At 55.2% G+C, this 18481-nt stretch overlaps 1 long non-coding RNA gene across 2 annotated transcripts in view; it reads left to right on the top strand.

The window, feature by feature from the left end:
* LOC113631647 (uncharacterized) overlaps positions 1-18481 on the top strand; it is a 142346-nt gene that overhangs the window by 14042 nt on the left and 109823 nt on the right. For both annotated transcript variants that reach the window (XR_003437463.1, XR_003437464.1), the window contains one exon: positions 207-335. This is a non-coding gene — a long non-coding RNA (uncharacterized LOC113631647). The remainder of the gene's footprint in view (positions 1-206; positions 336-18481) is intronic.

Genomic DNA, 18481 nt, shown 5'->3' with positions numbered 1-18481 from the left:
TGTGTGGGTGCCCTGCCGCAGGAGGCCGTTGGCTCGTGGTTTTCAGGGTCCCTGCAAGCCCCAAACTCCTTGGACTCCTCATTCAGTGCCGGTCAGCCTAGTGCAGCTGCACCAGGCAGTGGTTTTGATGCTGACACAATTCAGTTATTTTAGAAGCAGTTTCCATAAACAGAGAGAAAACAAATTGTTTTTTACTTGCGTTTCAGGCTTCAGTAAATACTGACGAGTGCTGGCAGGTAAGTTTCCGTGATGGAATCTATCACCTGTTCAGACATCGCGGGCACACAATGGACTCGGGCTGGACGTGACACAGAGAGCGACACGGGCACCCGGAGGTGAGAGGTGGGGTGGGTCACGACAGGGAGAGGCTGTGCCCGCTTCCCTTGGACGCCAGGACTCTCAGGTGGAAACGTCAACAGCGTGTTTCTGAGAGCGATTTAATCATCGTCCCCAGCAGCAGTTTTGTATAAATAGCCCTGACTGAGGGCTTGTGTCCGGCTGGGAGAAAGGAGTTCCAGCACTCCGCTCATTCTGTTAGGAGCCTGTGCCTTTGAGGAACGCGGGAGGGAAGAGGAGAATCTTGTTCTCAGTCCAGCGCGCTCACTGGAGTCCCAGGGGCCCTGCCAGTTGTCGACATGGGGGACCCACCTCTGGGCTTCTGAGCCGGTGGGTCTGGGAGGCGGCCTGGTTCTCACCGAAGGGTTTCCATGCGTCCCGAGGCTTGGGGACCACGAGGTGAAACCATGGAGTCATCACACCCCTCCGCTGGCGCTGCTGAGGGTCACTGTTGAGCACACCTGCCCCGGTGCCCCCATTTCATGCCAGGGAAGCTCTGGGTGCTCAGGTTTCCTGGGTCCCCTGTGCAAGGGCGCTGCTCCCAGCGTCTCTCAAGCAGAGTCTTATTTGTCCCCAGAAAAGGGACACCTGGGACCTCGTTGTGATGAATTTGTAAGCCTGCTGGGACCCAAGGAAGTCTGGGTGCCCCTCGCTGGGTAGAGAACGGCCCAGAGCAGCTTCCCGTCCTCTCCCTCCAGGCCCGTCTAGGCACGGAATGTTCCAGAATTGTGCTGCCCTGTAAGCAGCTGCAAGCCTGAGGTGGTTCCTGGGCACGCGAGGTGCAGCCGGTGTGGCTGAGAGCATCTATTTTCATTTCACGTCACTTCAAACGTGTATCTAAACAGCCCATGGGGCTGGTCCTGACCGCACGGGGCAGAGCAGGTTAGGACAAAGGTCGGTCGTGGGGTCTTTCAGTGCCAGGCCGCCGGGATCTGGACTTTGTTTTGCACGGAAAGGGGAGGAAGCTGAAGCTTCTGGACTGAGTGCAGGGAGCTGGGGGTGGTGACCTGGAGGAAGGCTGGAGGTGGTGGCAGTGACCAGGTGAGTGACAAGGGGGGGGCATTCAGGGGTGACGCGATCAGGCTTAGCGCCGGGAGGTCCACACTGGTTGGGCAGCTGGGCCAATGGCGGGCGTGTTGAGTCAGGAGAGAAAACCTCAGGATGCAAAGTGATTTCGTGGGAAAAGACGTCAAGCTGCTTTTGGACGGCAGCCTCGCTGTTTGCGGAGAATAGTTTACTCTCAAGGCAGAGATAGTGCAGCGTCAGGGGCCTCCCGGGACGTGAGGTCCATCCTCGCTCTGCCCACCCACATGGGGGTGGGCTTCCCCTCCGATGGGCGGCCTGCGGGTGGTCCCGCACCCTCATCAGACCCCTCCCCTCCCGGCCCGAGGCCCGAGACCTCATCCCCAGAGCTGAGCGCCCACAACAGAGCCTCCCCGGGCAGGACCCTTGATGCTCTCCCCCACCCCAGGCACCACTGAGCACACCTGGGTCCTGGGGCAGGTCCAGAAGCCAAGGCGGGGGAGGACCCATTCCCGCCCTGGGCAAGTTCATCTTCTGATGCGAGACAGGCGCGGGGCCTGGCCCAGGGTGGGGATCCTGCGTGGGGCAGTTTGCCCTCCAGGGCCTGCGTCGCAGTGACCCCCCGTGCCCGGGGGGTGTTGAGGGAGGCTCCTTGGGGGGCTGCCAGTGAGCTCAATCGGGGGCCATGTTCCGAGGGAGGGACAGGGAGCCGGCATTGAGGATGCCGCACGTGGGGCACAGCGCAGGGCGGGGGGCAGAGGCCGGGGTGCGCCCGGGGAGGGGGGGTGCGGCGGGGGAGACGGACGGGGCCCCTGAGGGAAGGCCTGTGTCTGGTGGGCGCTGGGGGCGGGCCTGGTTTTAAGCTCAGGAGCGACACGTGCTGCTTGCCTGCTTGAGGTGGTGCAGCTTCTCCCCCATCACAGCCGGAGAGACTTGGCCCTGGCCGGCCCTCTGCCACTCTCCATCCTGAAACGGGTGTGGTGTGCGAGTTTCCCGGGGAGAACGAAGCCTTGTAAGGTCCCTGGAAAATAAGTGCTGTCTAAAGACCATCACTGCTGTCAGTTAAGGAGTTACAGCGGCAATTACCTTATTGCAGGCAGGCTGGCTCCTGGCCCCCCGTTAGCCAAGGAGCTGGCAGGAGCGCCTTGCATCCAGGTGTCGAGTTGAGTTTCTTTAGAGCTGGTCCCCATACCTGAGCAGCCCCGCCTGGGGGGCGTTCTTTCCCTCCCATCGCTTACGAACGACTTGCTTGAGATGTTCCCCTGCTTATTCCACAAACTCGGGAATTCTCAAACTGTGAGCGAAGGGCCGCAGGAGGTGGTACCCGAGATTAGAGGTTGCTGTTATCTTCCCGTTTTGCACAGAACACTGAGGCAGGGGCCGTCCAGGGGTCAGCAGCCACGTGGTGCCCAGGACCGGCTCAGGCTGCTGCCCAGCCGCCCTGCGCCCCGCTCCTCTCAGCTCGCCCTCCGTCCCGTCACCTCCTCTCGGCTCGAGCCGGCCCAGGACCCCGGTCTGCCTCGGTGTGGCTGCCTGCGCCGTCATCCGCCCCTCGGTCGCTTTAGAAATGTGTCCGTAGAGAGCACCTCGTCATCCAAGGGCCTCCTTTCCGGCCACCGTCGAGGCCCCCCCGGGGAGGCAAGCGCGGCCCCTGCTCCCGGCGCCTCCCCAGCTCGGGTGGAGCCGGATGACGGGGCCTCCGCAAGCTCTGGATGGGTGGGTTCTGCGCCCAGCATCTCCAGACATGGGCGCCCAGCGGCCCCTCCCTCACGGAACTCCCGCCCGATGGAGCGAGCAACCGACCAGCACCCACTGGGCGAAGGGACCAGCACCACGGGGCAGGGGCCTCAGCGCCGAGGGGAGGGGCTCTGGGCGGGACCCACTGAGAAGCTCGCCCCGACCGGACCAGATGTCGTGCAGGGGTTCGCCCCCGGGAGGGGCACCGCACCCGTGCGCGTGGGGACCTGGCGCCTGGCCTGCCCAGTGGGCTCACCGCGAACCGCGTCGCAGCCCGAACGACGACTTCCTTTACCTCACATGTGCTGAAGTGTGGGGTCCTAGGACCTGAGTGCAGGGCTAGCGGTGACGTGGGGGAGGCACGGGGGCGGCCCCCGGGGCTGGGGTGACCCTGGCTCCTCCCTGAAGGGGCGGCGGGGCTGGGAGCCCCCTGCGGAGCCAGGCCCAGCCTTGTCTCCGGGGTCCTGAGTCCTGTGCAGGTGTGCGGGGCTCAGTGCTCCCCTTTACCACGTGCTCCCGCAGCGCTTCTGTCCCCGGAAGGACCCGGCCGAGGAGCTAGAGGTCCTGGCCCAGCATCCGCGCCGGGGCCGATGCTGGGGCGGATGTGTTCTGGTGCTGGGACGCCAAGTCAGAGCCCCTGGTGGTGCGTTCCTCTGTCACGTCCACTTCTGGGGATATTTCAGGGTGATGCCATCATTAAAGAGTAAGCCATCGAGAAAAACCAGGGTGACGTCTAAGCTGTCTGGTAGCTTCTTCTTTACAGTCATACATCTTTCCCTCCAGACACATGTGCAAGAAATGAATTTCATTCCACTCACAGGAATTCCATGTGTGTTTGACTGGATCTTCTAAGATTTCTGGGTTTAAGAATGAAGAAGCTCAGCTCTGGGAGAGCAGACAGGTTCCCGGGAAAGTGCAAGCTGGTTGGACGTGTAGATGCTGCCATGGGGCTGAGCGGGGCCGAGAGCCGTGTCTGGACCTGAAGGCCCAGGGCGCTATCGCGTCCCTCGCAGCCTGTCCAGCTGGGGGGCAGGCGGGCATGGGCTGGGCCCTGTACTCACCACCACTGGGCCTGCCTGAGAGTAAGGGTGTGTGTGTGTGAGTGTGTGTGTGTGTGTGTGTGTACGTGTGTATAAGTGTGAATGTGAGTGTATATCTCTGAGTGAATATGTGGGTATGTATGTGTGTGAGTGTGGATGTGGGCGCCTGAGTGTACATGTGTGTACGTGTGTCTGAGTGTATATGTGCGAGTGAATGTGTGTATATGAGTGTATGAGTGTGTTGAGTGTTGGTGTCCACGCCTGTTTCTCCCGAGCCCGCCCCGGGACCTTTCTCACTGAATCCCACTCTGCTTTGGGAAGCTGGACTCTCTCCGTTGTATTTATGAGGAAAAGAGTCGTGAACAAAGGGTGTCGGGCTGGCGTGGACCTCTGCCCGCACGCTGTGCGAGTGCAGACCCCGTCGCTGACCCTTGCGGTGGGCTCAGTGGGGATCCCTTGCCGCTGGGGCGGGAAGGCCGGCGGCCTGGGCAGGAGGTGGGGGCTCAGGCTGGATCCCTGCGGATGCCACCCTTTCCCGGCCGGGGCTACCCTGGCCCTGCGCTCACACGGGGCATCGTGATGTCCCCCCAAGTTTAGAAGCCATCGGTGCCTGGCAGGCTCGGGGAAACCCTCTCTGCTATCTCAGCCGAATGACGTCCAGACAGCTCGGCTCTTATCCCTCCAAGTTCCCTGTGGTGGAGCTCGCCGCGGAGGCTTACTGCCCCCCGCGCCCACGGTGCAGCCCCTGCAGAGGCCCAGGGGAGGGAGGCACTGCGCTGCAGGCCGACCTCCTGGCCAGACAATGACTAAGGAGCAAATTACATAAAGGCCCGCGACTCGCAGCCAGTGTGTTTGTGCTACGTCCATAGGCAGAGACGCTCTAAGGAAACACCTGGGAGAGCAAGGATCGTGCAAGATGCCGGCCACAGACCTCTGTCAAGAGGTGATGACTTCTCGGCTCGACACGAGGCTTCCACCCCTGTGGCCTCCGCGCAGCCCCCAGGACCGCTCACCAGGGCCCCCGCCTTTCACCAGCACCGGCAGGTGGTGTCAGGAGGCCAGGATGATGGTGCCCATGACCCCTTTGCAGGAAGTTTCTTGTCTTTAATAATAGCTGATGCTATTTAAAAAAATTATGGTAAAATGCACATAACATAAAATTTATCACCTCCACCATCTTTAGGTTCACAGTTCAGTCATGTTATGTGCATTCCCAGTGTTGTGCGACCACCCCCACCGTCATCCCCAGAACCTCTCCATCCTCCCAAACCTAACCTCCGTCCCCGTTAAACTCGGACTCCCCACCCCCTCCCCCAGCCCCTGGCACCCACCCTCCTGCTCTCTGTCTCTGACTCCTCCAGGGACCTCACATACGTGGAATCACAGAGTGTTTGTCTTTTCCTGACTACTTTATTTCACTGAGCATCGTGTCCTCAAGGTTCCATCCGTGGTGTGGCCTGTGTCAGGATTTCCCTCCTTTTTAAGGGCGAGTCGTGCTCCACCGTATGGATGGACCACGTTGCGTTTATCCGTCATCTGTGGATACACACTGGGGTTGTCTGTATTCCTCTTTTTCTTAACTTTAATGCCGCTTCTGGAACCAGACATGTCGTGTGTCAGGCATGTCAGGCGGGCAAGATGTATCAGCATGCCATGTGTGTCATGCACGTCATGTGTGTCAGGCGGGGGCCGGCAGAGTGAGACGTGCTCCCGACACCTCACTGTGGAGCTCAGCCCTCTGTGGACGGCGCTGCCTGTAGGAATCCTGCCTGTGCGTTACGTCAAGTCTGTTCCACCCGGGCTGCGTCATGGCTGCAGGACACCTGAGCTGTGGTCTTTGCTGGTGACGCTGGTCCCCGCACGAGGTCAGTGCTGTGGACTGAACATTTATGTCCCCCAGATCTACACGGTGAAGCCCTCAGTCCAGTGTGGCTGATTCAGAAGCAGGGTCCGTGAGGAGACGGTGAAAGTAAACACGGTCCTGAGGACAGAGCCCTCGTCCGGCAGGGCTACAGCTCCTACAGGAAGAGGAAGAGACGCCCTGGCTTTCTCTCCACCACGTGTGGACACGGTGGCGGGACGGTCGTCACCAGGGGTGGAATCAGCCGGCACCTTCCTCCTGGACTTCCAGCCTCCAGGACTGGGAGAACTAAATTTCTGTTGTTTGAGCTGCCTGGTCTGGAATATGTAGCTCTGCTGGCCCTAGCAGACTGGGACAGTTAGTGACCTGGGAGACAGGTTGGAGGTGGGAAGCCGCTGTGTGTCCTTCAGTCACGTATGCGGCCTCGACGAGGAGACTTGAAGCTGTGAGTCCTGAGGACCTGCACCCCTGGGCCTGTCACCCCCTCCGTCACTGCCAAGAGCTGGGTCCTGTTGACCAAGACTTCTGTGCAAATACAGCGACTTCATTTGGAATGTCTTTGTGATTGTCGAAATGCACAACCCTTTCCTCGCTCTTAGGGAGAAATTTAAATAGTGTTATAGGCTGACTGGCGGCAGTCGGGACTCAGTTAATTCATTAACGCCTATGGGAGAAATTTCTTATTTCCTCCTGGAATACACTGCAGATTCGCGTTGTTCTGACCTTCCTTATTATTTTTCCGCATAGACCAGCAGTGAGATTAGCGTTTTCTGAGTGAATCGGTGGGTGGAGAAAGGCCGTGAGCCACATCCTCAGACATCTGGGCTGTTTATAAAACTGGCCGCGGCTGGAGCGGAGGCCGCGCTGGGTCCTCCGTCACCACCTCCCAGCAGCAGGGCCCCCCAGCGGGAGGGGCTGGGGATGCACTCGCCCCTCTGGGACGGCAGCTCCCAGGTATTTGGAGGGAAATGGCCTCTGACGCTAAGTTTGGAAATGCCGAGCTCTGCAGAGTTAAAGGGGCTTCTCTCCATCTTTCACCCACTCATGCATTTTGCACTTTCACTGGACGGTCCCCGTGTGCCAGGCCTCGTGTCAGGGGGAGACGGGATGGGTCAGGTCCCCAGACACACTTACCGAGGAGACCCTCTTCCGGGACCTTTGCCGGCCCGCGGGTTTGTGGGTGCCCCTTGGAAAACACAGCCGCCACCGAGGAAGACTGAGGTGAGCAGGAACCCGGGGGTCACGGTAGCAGCTGTACCTGCCCCGCAGGTCACACGTGCCGTCTCCATCCTCACCAGCGTCCAGAGCCAGAAATGCGCCCATTCTCCAGGTGGGAGGATGGGGGCCCAGAGCCCTTCATGACGAGCCCCAAGCCCAGCTGGCAAGAAGGAGCTGGGAGTGGAGTCCAGTCTGTTCGGGTCCAAATCCACGGTTCTTCCACCTCGTGTTGCTGTGGGTCCTTGTCCTGAACTTTCTGCTCGCCAGCCTGGCTGTCTTGACCAAGGCCTGCAGGTTCCTGGAGGCCACGTGTGTAAACGGTTAGGAAGAGTTAATGTCCGCGCTCGCCGCGTGCTGAGTGGTGCACGGTCTGCCCTGCGAGGAGGGACAGCCCGTGTGGGCAGCGCCATCTGTGTCCCGACCATCACGTGTGAGTTGGCGGGAGGGGCAGGAAATTGGGGGTACTGGGTTCAGCTCCACTCAACACACGGACGTGATGCTTTGGCTCCTCGAGACCACGTCCTGGACTCCAAGTGGGGGGTCCTCTGCAGAGGAGCCTCCCTGCCAGCTGCCTCCGTAGACAGGTTCCTCCTCACAACGCTCATTGAAGGAGTTCCCAAGAGCCGTGACACCTGGAGGCCTGTTCATCCCCATCCCTGCTCACCGGAGATCCACTACACATGAAGGATGAGGGCAAAAATACCGTTCATGCAGCAAACCACTGAAGAAACGAGAAAGGAGCACCTCTGGGGCGGAGGCCTGCAGTCCTGAGCCGCTGTGACGGTCCGCAAGGGCGTTCGGGCCAGGCGTTCTTGGCTTCACAAGCACAGGGGGTTCTGCCCTCGCCATCGTCGGGAGAAGCATCTTCCTCTGGGATCCAACCCGACAAGCGGCGTATTTCTCGGTGTGAAGCAGGACCACAGGCCCCAGGAATGCTTATCTTTAGCTTGACTGGGGTGCTTTGCTCTGTTACCGGGATGGGGTCCTCTTGCAACGTGAATCCATAAACCCATCCAGACAGGCCCGAGAGCGTCAGGGGAGGTGGGACGGGCCTGTAGGCGGCGGGGGCTGCACCCGCGGCAGTGCCTGGCCCGTTGCAGGGGAGCCAGGAAGGCGTCCCGAGGAGGGGACAGTCTGAGGGCCCTTGCCTGGAGCAGGGGCCTGTTCGGCCTCCCGGACCGGGAGTGGGCAGCAGCCCTGGACCTCCCTGCCCTCCCTCTGTCCCCCCAAGAGCCCTTGAGGGGAGGTGGCAGTCGGCTCCCTGGACCCATGCCCAGCCGGGCTCTGGGGTGGGCATAGCCCCGAGACCTCCGCAGTTCCCAGCGCCTCCGCAGACAAGCCCCCTTTACCCTGGCCAAGTGCCCTGCACACTTTCCCGGGGCAGAGCTGACTCTCGGGGCCAGGGCAGATGCTCAAGCCCGGGGTCGCGGGGCCATCGACTGGGGGTCAAAGAAGTGTGGCTACTGCCGTGCGGTCGGCAGGTGGCAGAGTCTCTCCTGATGGTGTCCTTGCACGAGACGAAGAGCCCATTAGGATGGGCAGACAGGAGACATCTGGCTGTGTATGTGCGTGTGTGCCTGTGCACATGTGTGCCTGTGCATGTGTGCACATGTGTGTGCACGTGTGCCTGTGTGAGCACACGTGCCCTGTGCACGTGCATGCTGGTGTGTGAACACGTGTGCCTCTGTATGTGCACATATGTGTGCATGTGCGCACAGCGTGCCTGGGTGTATGCGCCCATGTGTTTGCAGGGCACACACGTGTGCCTGTGTGTATGTGCACATGTGTGCACGTGCCCATGTGTGCATGTGTGTACGTGTGTGTGTGCACATGTGTGTGTGTTGAGAGTGGTGCTCCTGCGTGGTTTTGTGTGAGCCCATGTGCTCCTTGGGTGGGTGGTGTCCACGTGGGCCAGGTCTGACCCTGCGGGCGAGGGTTCATCTGGTGAGACGCTGTGTGAATGAGATCGGAGACGCACACGTCAGCCGTGCACAGCCCTGTCTTTAGAGCACCAGCCGTGTGGGAAACGGGAGTGAACAGCATGTACTGGGCACGTGTTATGTGCTGCCACCCCTCCCATCTCCTAAAGAAAAGCCGTCTTAGAAGGAAGTCCACGGCCTTGGCTCTGACTTGACCCGGCCGGGTCCAGAGGCAGGGAGGGTGGTACCCAGTGAGTCAGTCGGCGGGTGAGCAGTGAGAGCTCCTGGATCCTCCCCATGTGCTCCTGCAGCCTCACCTCAGTGCCCACGGAGACGATTATTTGACAAGTATATTAATGTCCTGGGGCCGCCGTAACAAAGTACCATAGGCTGAAACAACAGACATGTGTTTTCTCATGATCTGGGGGCTAGAAGTCCAAGATCAAGGTGTTGGCAGGGCTGGTTTCTCCCGAGGCCTCCCTACTTGGCTTCTCCCTGTGTCCTCACGTGGTTGTCCCTCTGTGTGTGTCTGTGTCCTCATCTCCTCTTCGTATAAGGACACTGGTCCTGTGGGATCAGCGCCCATCCTAGTGACCTCATTTTACCTTAACCACCTCCTTAAAGACCTCTACCCCCAAATAAGGGTCACATTCCGAGGTGCTGGGGGCGAGACTGTACCATATGAATTGGGGTCAGGCCCAGTGCAGCCCGTCACAATAAGCGAAGATCCCAGCTGGGAAGCTGGTATTTGTTAATGCAGAGTGCTCACCTGACCTGCCTTCAAGGCCCCCGACCCCATCTCCTCTGTCCCTCGGCATCCCCACGCCACGTCGGCTCTGGCTATGGCACTGGGCAGGGGCCACGCAGAGAGAGACAGCCGGGGGGGAGGGAGTACAGGGGTGACCCGACCCGTGAGTCTAGGGTGGGCTGGGGGGTAGAGAAACGTCAAACAGCCTGGGTCTCGATGGGAGGAGAGCAGAGCCATTCTGCGGGCTGCAGGAAGCCCCCCGAGGAGGATGTGGCCCCGTAACCAGCAGGGCTTTGTGCTGAGTTGCGGCACCTGTCACCCTGGCCTCAGAGTCCGGTCCTTCTGTGCGGGTGTTTTCTTCTGGCCTAAAACATGTCTTTTAAGGCTGTTGGGACACTGAGGTGAACAAGGTGCTTTTAGCAGGAAGGGCCCCTGGGGGAAGAGCTGTATAGCTCCCAGACCTGGAGGGAAGTTTCCAGCCTGCAGCACAGAATGGTCCCAGCCAACACCAGGAAATGGGACGTGTGCTGAGATAATGAAGAGTGTTCTGGAGATGTGTGTGAACAGATGTATATATATATTTGAACCTCAACTGGACATACTCTTGAACATTAAAGGGTTAAATAAAAGGCAAGCAAAAAGTAAACTGAGGTTGATAACAGTGTGAATGACCACAGATCCATGTTTTTACACGTGACCTTGGAGACTGCCCTGTCGAGCTGCCCTTTTTACAGTTGAGAAAACTCAAGTGCAGACGCCTCGAGGCCAGAGCGGCCCCTTGAGTTGGTGGAGAAGTGGAAACGAACCAGAGCCTCCACTGCGGGCCCCACTCTTCTGAAACCCTGTGGACCAGAACTTCATCATCTGGGGGAATTTCATCCTTCATAGCAGCCTGTCTTGACAAAGCTGGGTTTCCTAATTCTCCTTGGGTCTAAACCGGGTGCTTCTCACTCAGAAATTGGGAGCTTCAGAATCTCAGTTACGCATTCTGCCACGAGGTTAATTCTCAGTAAAGTGAAGCTTCAGGTATTTCTTCCTGGGGTATAATTTGAGGGTGCTCTCATTTTTTCTACTGAGTGTTTTTTAATTCTTATTTTATTCTTCATCCGTGAATACAAACAAACAAAGAGGCCTCTTCCTCCGTGCCGTGGTGAGCGTTCTAGAGAACGTACATTAAAAAGTCTAGGACCAACTAACAGTACAATTTCAAATTTTTTGAAGGGCTGTTTCTTTTCTCTTCATTTTCCTTTTGGTGACATACCTAACAAGTTTGCCCCAAAACACCTGACCCCACTGACACATTTTTTTTATTTTAAAAATGTGTATTTTTAAAATAAAATTTATTTCTTTTTTATTCTTGTACTCAGTTTCCCTTAGCACATGTTGCTTTCTAAACTAAGAAAGGAAACAGAAAGAAGGAAAAAATTACCTTAATCTAACTGCTCTAACACAACTTTGCAGTTCTCTTAAAGACCAAAAAACCTACAAAACACAAAAACCAAAAACTGCAAAGTCTAGGCAATATTAAACATGCTCTTGACAACCAGTGAAAATATGATTCTGTGAACAGATCATCTGTGGAGCCGGAATTTCCAGTTTGCTCGCGGGACTTCCCAGGGCGCCGGGCTCTGCCTCTTGCGCTGAATAAATAGCAGATGATAAAACGTAGAAACAGTTCCTCTTTCCTCGTTGAGCAACCCGGCAACACAGAAGAAATCATTTTTTTGTTTGGAAAGATAATTAAAGAAAGTGCTGTTTGATGGACAAGGCGTGACGTCACCCCGCGCTGAGGCCCCTCTGGGTCCCGCGTTCATTCTGGCGCCTCCACTGTCAGGTCACCCGTCGTCCAGGCCGGAGGCTTGGCATCCACACCACGGAGAGCGTCAGCCAAAGGCCGGGTCCGTGCCCCCCTCCCCTCCCCCAGAGCCTGGAGCTGGAGGTTCCAGGAGGCAGGAGGCTGTAGCCCTAGCGCCCGTGCACCCTGCACTGTGTCGTTAAGCAGTTGCCACGGGCTCAAACGCAGGGTGTCTGTTATGGTTTCGACCTTCCTCGCCTGTGCCCCCTGTGTTGTTCCAGACCGACACCTACATAAACAACCCTTCTGGGGGCTCCGCAGACGTGCCTGCGGTCACTTTGGGTCAAAGGATGGCGCGGGCCTGCCCCGTGACATGACCAGGTGGTGCCCGACCCGGTCAGCACGGGTGGGCTGGGAGGAAGGCATCTCCTGGACCAGCGAGGAGAGGGGAGGGATGAATTCCAAGACGCTTGCGTCTGAGAGTCGGGTCTTTCCTCCTGTGACTCTGGTTCTGACGCTGTCTGCTGGTTTATATAAAGTCTCAGACCTCGGTCTCGGTTGGCTGAGTGCTTGCCATCATCTTGGGGGCTGCAGTTCTATCCTACTTAGAAGGCAGAGCGGGTGGTGCTCGGAGCGCTGACTGCAGGCTGGACGCTGGCATTCACATCCCAGAACCGACACCCAGACGCTGTGTGACCTGTCCGAGGTTCTTAACCTCTCTGGGCCTCACGGTGAGATTTGTTTCAATTCGGGGGAAACCTGGCACCTAAAGTTGCAGAAGGTTCCTCCCTTGAAGTGCATCTGAGCGCTGCCCACTGAGCCCTGAGAACCTTGCTGGGGTCTGCAGGTATCTGTGGGTATATATTACAGCTGTCATCACCTGTTGACGTTCTTGCTGTTGGGAAAGCCCACAGGGCAGGGTGTTTCGTGGTGGGTGTACGACCTGGGCTTCTGCCTTTGAAGCCAGCCCTGCTGGCCATGTGGAGGAAGCTTCCTTCCCAGCCTGTCCCCCTGTGACCCTGTCCACGATATGTCTTGTGAAATTACCAGAGTAGCTAATATCTCGGAGGAGAGAGAAAGACCCGGATTCCCGGGGCCTTGAGGCTCAGACAAGTCAGGGAGGCTCTTTAAGGAAAGCCTGAGAAGCTGGTGTGCTGAACGGCCTCCGGCTTTTGGGATGAGGGGCTGTGGCCCGCGCAAGGTCACACGTTAGCGCTGGGTGTGAGGTCAGACCCCCGAGCCTGGCACCCAGATCTGCGCTCTACCCCGCTGAGCTGCCTTTCCCGAGATTGCTACCAGCAGTCTCTGCCTGACTCGCCCAGTTTGGTTTACTGGTCTAAGCTTATAATGTCCCCTCTGCTCCCCGGAACCACCGGCCCCACAGATCTGCTTACGCAGCCCTTCCCCTCCCGCCTGGAGAGCCACTTTCCAGCTACGTGATCTCAGGCTCCTCCATGAAACTGAGACCATATTCAGCCCTGTTCATCTCACAGCAATGCTGTGGCAAGAGGAAATGTCCGAAGGCACTTAGAAAACTGTGCAGTGCTGTGCCGTATATGTGAGCTGCGGCCGTTAGCTCCTGTCCACGCCGAGCTTTCCTGTCTTACACACTCTGAATCTGTCTCACAGGTCAACATTTCAGCATTACCTGCTTGTTTTCTATGAGTTTATTTCTATTACCAAATCGTACATTCTTTGCAAAGAAATCAGACGTTTTGCTTCTGCATCCTTTCCTAACTAGCACACTTAGAAGTCTCTTCAACATATTTCTTATAAAATTTTAAAATTTGTTAACTTACTCAGATTTGTGATAGCTTAAAGTTTTGCTGGTTGCCTCAGATATTCATGATTTTATCTCAATCGCTTCCTAATTATATCTGAACGTTAAGTTATAAATTCCGTGGGCTCTCGTGTATGTCCTAGCTGTAAATCACAGGTCAGACAGGCAACTTGTCTCCTGATGTACAGAGCGCTCAAAAGGCCTCTACAAGTTTCACGGGGCCTGAGCTCGCCGGCTGTGTGGGCTGTGCAGCTGGCCAGGCACACAGCGTCAGGCCTTCCCGGCCGTCGTTCTGGTTAGAACTCTGTAGGCGGAAGAAAGAAGAAACCAAACCCTGTATGAGAGTTTGACACCAAAGAAATGTAGTTGTTAGGAACTCATTGCCTTGGAGAAATTTTGTCCCAGCGCGTTTCACAGTGAGGACTGGGGTCTCCACCAGAGTCCACCTCCATGGCCCAGCAACCTCGCCACACCTGCCTCACTTATGTTTGCCCACCAGCTGCCTGTTCCTGCATCCGGCTGCCAACGCATCTTATTTTTAAGTACCTTTCAAGAACGTCCTCCTCTCCATAAATACTTAGCCTTGAGTGAGTTTGATACTTACTCACAGTTTTTCTCTTTTGAGGTAAACTTGACTCCAAGTGAGATGCAGATATTAAGTGTCCTATCCTTCGGGTTTTGAGAGAGGTGTTTATGTAACCCAAGCCCATATGAAGGTGTTGAACGTGACCATCAGCCCAGTTCCACGATGCCTATCAACTCCATCCCCGCCATCCTCGGATGAACTTTTCTTGTAGAATTTGATGCAGATGGACTCACGTGACGTGTCCTCTTGGTGTAGTCTGTCACTTAGCAAAATGCTCTTAGGATTCACGTGTGTCGTTGTGCGTAGGAGCAGCTCACTGCGTTTCGTGGCTAAACTGTAGCTCATTGGAGGAGTACACTGCACGTAACTTACCCATTCTCCAACAGACGGACCCCAGGGCTGTTTCCACCTTTTGGCTATTGTAAATAAAGCCATTACAAGCATTCTTATGCAGATCTTTTGTAGCAATACACTTTCGTGTCTCTTGGGCAAATACCTACTAGTGATTGCTAGATCATAGGGTAGATATGTGTTTAGTTTTTAAGAAACTACAAGATCTTTTCCCAAAGTAATTGTACCATTTTATACCTCCACCTGATTGCTCTAAATCCTCACCAATATTAAGCCTTGTCAATCTTTCTTCATTTTAGGGAATTCCCTGGCAGTCCAGGGCTTAGGACTCCACACTTTCACTGCTGAGGGCCCTGGTTCAGTCGCTGGTTGGGGAACTGAAATCCCACAAGCTGCACAGCGCGGCCAAAAAAAAAGCCTTCTTCATTTTAGATCCTCTGTTTGGAGCCTAGTGGTGCCTCATTGTAGTTTTAATTTGCAATTCCCTAATCACTGGTGATGTTGAACAGTTTTCACTTGCATCCCTTCTTTTGTAAAGTGTTGAAATCTCTTGCTTTTACTTATTTATTTATTTGCTGTACGCGGGCCTCTCACTGTTGTGGCCTCTCCCGTTGCGGAGCACAGGCTCCGGACGCGCAGGCTCAGCGGCCATGGCTCACGGGCTCAGCTGCTCCGCGGCATGTGGGATCCTCCCGGACCGGGGCACGAACCCGCGTGCCCTGCATCGGCAGGCGGACTCCCAACCACTGTGCCACCAGGGAAGCCCATCTTGCTTTTATTTTTATTGAGTTATAGGAGTCCTTTCTGTAATGTGAATATTTCTTTAGCAAATAATTTCTTCCAGTCTGTGTCTTGCCTAATCATTTTCTTAATGGTGTTTGTTAATGATCAGCAGTTTAAAAGTTTGATAAAGGCTAATTGTTTTTACTTTATGATTACTGTTCTCCATATCTTGCCTGAAAAAAACCTTTGCTTACCCAAAGTCACAAAGATATTCCTATGCTCTCCTTTAAAAGCTTCATGGTTTTAGCTTTTACATTTTAGTCTATGAACCATCTCAAATGAATTCTGGTGGATGGTGTAAAATAAGGATCAAAGTGTGTTTTTCCCACACCGATGTACCATTTGTTTGATCTGTTTTCTTACAGGGTCTGACGAGCAAGGCCACCTTTTTTCAAGTCCACTTGTCCCTCTCAAAGGCCCACAGGCTCCCTTTCTCGTTTCTGAACAGCATTATGATGAAGATTTTCCTTACGTAATAGATCAAGGTCTAGAATACAGCATGCCAAACTTGTTTGAAAACCATTTCAGTACCTCAGATCGCAGCCCACCAGCCCACCATTAAATCAGTTATGGCGCACCTACGTATTCTAGTTGCTGCCTACTTATTTTTCTTAACTCATCTCCAACATTTTTAGCTAGTCTCTTTACTATTAGTATTTAGAGCACTTTGTTTCATGACAGCATCACTCAGTTATTGGATTTTATAGTCAACTGGAAATAAAGTTTTATTTCATAACTCATTTTATGTAAGTAAACAAATGACTTTGTTGAGCAAGGGTGTTTCATCTCACGATGATGGCAAAGAATTTGGGGATTAGCTAAATGATGGATGTTGAATTGAATAGGTCCTGACAGATCTGAGGCATAATCTTTTAAATCCTTATGAATATGTTTATATATTGCGTTTTACTTAAATACTAAATAGTCAGTATCTTTGGACTCATAAAATCTCCCATCTATGTCAAAGCTTAAGAATTCATAATATGCAGAAACTGTTCGTTCATTTTGGTTCTCTGATTTGTTTTTGATAATAGCCCGTAGTATAAATTCCTCGGAAGAATCTCTTCAACCAACAGACAATGCCCCACACATCCATTACCCTTACGCTGCTTAGCAGACTTTCCACAGCTTATAAAATTGGGAATCTCCTTTCATTCTATGAGGAGAGTCTAATGAGGGCTTTTCTCTTTAGCAGGGCAGATACTTTTATTTATATTTTCCTTTCCTTGGTACAAACATGGAGACCAAGAGGGTCTCTTTTCTTCGACCTAGCATACACCCTTTGGTGTATGATGAAATGTGATGTGAGCTGAGTACGTCTTGGGCTCCAGGGACTCAAGTGTCTTGGCTGAAGAACTAAAGGACATCAGGACGGGATGATCGCCCTGTGTGGACAACTTGAGGGCAGGACTCCAGGAGGCAGTAGAATTATCTGGCTGAAATCGTGTGCCAAGGATTTGTAACGAATGTGTGTGTGCACGTGCGTGGGTGATTGTATCAATTAGGTGATGTATTAACTACCTAATACGGCGTAATGAATTACCCCAAGCTTAGCACCCTAAGAGGACAAACTAGTATATCACAGTTTCTGTGGGCGGGGCATCCAGGTGGATCCGGCTCAGGTCCCACCGTCGGCCAGCGCTGTGGTCATCCAGCGGCTCTGGGAGGGGGCGTCCACCTCACGTGTCTGTGAGCGGACCTCTGTCCTCGGTGCCTGTTGGCTGGGGTCTCAGTTATCTGCCCCAAGGTTGCCTGAGTGTCCCCAGGATGGCGGCTGCTTCCCCCAGAGCTGGTGATTCAGGATAGAGGAGAGACACAGCATCACCGTCACTGGCGCTGTGTTCCAGTCTGTTATACAGACTGACTCTGGTGCAGCCTGGGAGGTGGCGTCACAGGTGAGCTCCTACTGTAGAGCTGGGCGCGTTGGTGACGCACGTGATGTTTCTCTATTGCATTAGCTTTAAATAGCAGTTTTCTCTCCAGCAGCGCAGCCATGACAATGTTACATTATCATAACTGATCATCATAGGTAGTATAACAAGGCCTTATTAGTTTTTGGAAAACAATCTTTTCTGTGTAACTCCTCACTCTGAGAAGACAAGAGAAACGACCGTAAACCAGATCTTCAGAGCACCAGGCAGAACACGGCAGCAGCAGTTACTGGTACTCACCTGAAGAACAAGAGATGCGACAAGAGCGGCTGGCCTGAATGTCCCGTGCACGGGAGGGAGGGACATGTTACAGGACAGCAGGTGGAGGCTGGGTAAGGAACCGGGTCATAGCGCTGGGAGGTCACACGTGGAGCTGAGACTCAGCCCAGCACTTCAGGCTTGAGCCCGTCGCCTTCCCGATACCCCTGCTCTCCCGGACACCGCAGGCCTCAGGGGGGCCCAGTCTGGCATCAACGTTAGGTCTTCATGATGTGACGAGGTCAGGCGTGTGCAGCACAGGTTAGTGCTTCACGTCTGACCTGTGTCTCAGGACAACCAGGGCCCTCGTCCCCACTGGACTCCCTGACCCTTTGGGGCTCCTACACTCGGCTGGCACTTGGACCTTAGGACATTGGGGTTTTGCAAGGAAAGGAGCGGTGTGTGAGCTGAGAACTGGAGAATGTCTGGAAGACCCCGGACCCCCGTCCTTCCCGACTCACCCTAAGCCCCCATCCCGCCTGGCGCCCCGGGCTAAAGGATGCGTGACGGTCAAACAGGTGTTTGAGCTGTGAGGTAGGAAGCTGTGACCTTCCTCGCGTTAGCATCCGTCACAGACTCATCCTGGGCTCCCACACCTGAGGTCACCTGGGAGGAGCCGTACTGGGGCCACTTCCCGAGGCTCCATCGACCCCCTCCGGCCGAGGTTCTCAGCTGCAGCGGAAACCAACTTGGGCCAATTTTGGGAGAAAAAGAATGTATTAAAAATAAAGTGTGCTGACGCTCCAGGAGGCCTGGACAATCTGTCTAATCCATCTTCCCATCTTGCAGAGCCAGGAAATTCCTATGGTGACATCACAGACTGGGAGCCAGTTCCCGCGACCAGACCACTGGTGCCTGTGATGCTGACATCATTGAGGTCACCCTCCGAGGGGCACTGGTTGCCACCTCTGCAGACCAGAGGGAGCTACTGCTAGAAGGGGGTCCATGCATCACCCCTGCTTTGCATCCCTGGCTCCTGAGCCTACGTCCCCTGCCTGTGTACCAGCTGCAAGGTCGGCTCCCACGGAGGGGGCAGCCTGTCCCCCATCACGACCTGTAGAGCATCCCTAAGCTGAGAAGAGAAGTGAAGATGGAAGGTGGCCCAACAAGAATGA

Source organism: Aethalodelphis obliquidens, unplaced genomic scaffold (assembly GCF_003676395.1).
Source record: "Aethalodelphis obliquidens isolate GAN/ISIS:26980383/991018 unplaced genomic scaffold, ASM367639v1 scaffold34, whole genome shotgun sequence".
Classification (NCBI taxonomy): Eukaryota; Metazoa; Chordata; class Mammalia; order Artiodactyla; family Delphinidae; genus Aethalodelphis; species Aethalodelphis obliquidens.
Note: the sequence above shows the minus strand (reverse complement) of the source record. Positions and strands in the feature narration are given on the sequence as shown.